This window comes from Seriola lalandi, unplaced genomic scaffold (assembly GCF_002814215.2).
Source record: "Seriola lalandi dorsalis isolate HSWRI2012SDOR001 ecotype SW California unplaced genomic scaffold, Sedor1 jcf7180002002395, whole genome shotgun sequence".
Lineage (NCBI taxonomy): Eukaryota > Metazoa > Chordata > Actinopteri > Carangiformes > Carangidae > Seriola > Seriola lalandi.
In genome coordinates, this window is record NW_019473051.1 from 30 (window position 1) to 1,672 (window position 1,643).

Consider the following 1,643-nt stretch of genomic DNA (forward strand, 5'->3'; position numbering starts at 1 on the left):
TGTTGGGTCTTTGTTGCCCCTGCAACAACCACCTTCTGTGCATTGTGTATGCACCACTTAGTACTCCTAATTCCTGGAGTAACTCTACCTGGAGATAAGGTTTTTGTTCACCAGTTAGTTTGTGGTAATTTGATTTTAAAAAATGTGTTTGGAAAATTTTTCACAGGGCTAGATCATGACCCTTATTGTTGATATTGTACTTAAGAACTGCAAACTCTATATATTTGCAGATAATCAAGTGACCAAAACCCAGTTACATGCAGTGTAGCTGGAGCTTTTAGAGGTCTGGGGCAGTTGGCTGGTTATCCTCCATCTTTTGTATTATATGCTATAAAACCTGAGTATCATACACTGAGACTTGTCCTATGTAAAAGTGCATAATGTCACTCATCTGCTCGCAATAAAAACAAAACTTTTCAGCTTAGTAAGACAGTTTGATTTATTTTCTTCTGTGTTTTACACAATTGAGAATTTCCTTTGATGGAAGTGTGTGGACTGTACGTGAACTGCTGAATAATCATATATGTTTGAATGCAAAGTTAAAAAACAGTGTTTGCATAAGCAGTATGTGTGAAGGTGTTCCGGCTTTCTCTTCAGTCGCAGAGTCGCGGACCGGAGCGGAGCGGAGCCAGAGTGTTTACTCTGCTTGAGCAGAAAGCTAACTGTCATCTGAAACTGCTTCCTGCAGCGTAATGCGGTGCAACGAAAACCTAGTGCTTTGAATATGTTGGGGTGAGTGAGTTTGACGATTATTTGGAAGCTAAAGCGGTCGACAGTTTGCTACAGTTACCAAAAACAACGCTAAGTTAGCTGTAGCGTTAGCATGCTACAATGCTAGCACAGATTTCCTACAGATTTTTGGATGACGCGGCGGCAAATATGTTTAACTATTTCATGCGTGGTTAAATTGGGTTAATGCTACCAACCCTTCTCAGCGAGTCACAGTTTTGACACTGGCAGTTAACAAGGAGTAAGTATATGTGAAGTTTTTAGACGCTGTTGGGGGATAAAGTTAAGCTACGTGCTATTTCATGTTCGGTATGTAATTACACTGTAGTTAATTAGCAATGTTAGCACTCTGAGGCTAGCTGTTACCACTAGCCGAGAAACACACGAAAACAACTACCGTTTATGAATTTGCAATGCAAATGTTGCCTCAGACAGTTACAATGATAGACAGGTTATTGTTTGCAAGCAGCCGGCCAGTTACACAGCCAGAAGCATCTGAATGTAAGGTGCGTTAAGCTGAAGTAGCTGAATGTCTTCCTCTCTGACAGCAGTTGACACAGAAGCAGCCAGACCCATGTCCAAGATTTGGGTGTGAACAACTTGGGACACAATGTCTCTCTTGCTGATAGCCTTCGTCCTAATCCTGCTGCTTGGGATTGTGTTATGTGTCATTTTCAGGTAAGATATATGTGGGTTGCGTAGTTTCTTGAGTATCTATACGATTTCCAATAATACTTTAAGCAACATAGATTACTAAAATACTTTAACCTAACACTGCATACACTGGTTACAGGATTAACCAGATGTTTGCACAAGTTCTAAGATTGTCCCATTTGTATTGGGCTTGTAGGTGGCTCATATGTACCCTGGCTGTGCGGTTCTTCCAGACTGCACTGAATGCTGATCTAAAGATC

At 41.0% G+C, this 1,643-nt stretch overlaps 1 long non-coding RNA gene across 2 annotated transcripts; it reads left to right on the forward strand.

Moving 5' to 3' along the window:
• The first annotated feature begins 613 nt into the window (after positions 1-613).
• On the forward strand, positions 614-1,642 carry LOC111665720 (uncharacterized). 2 transcript variants are annotated; one of them, XR_002761530.2, is made up of 3 exons: positions 614-732; positions 1,278-1,407; positions 1,580-1,642. It is a non-coding gene; the product is annotated as an uncharacterized LOC111665720 (long non-coding RNA). The 2 variants fall into 2 exon arrangements; XR_002761528.2 differs by having other exon boundaries at positions 1,281-1,407.
• The last annotated feature ends 1 nt before the right edge of the window (position 1,643 follows it).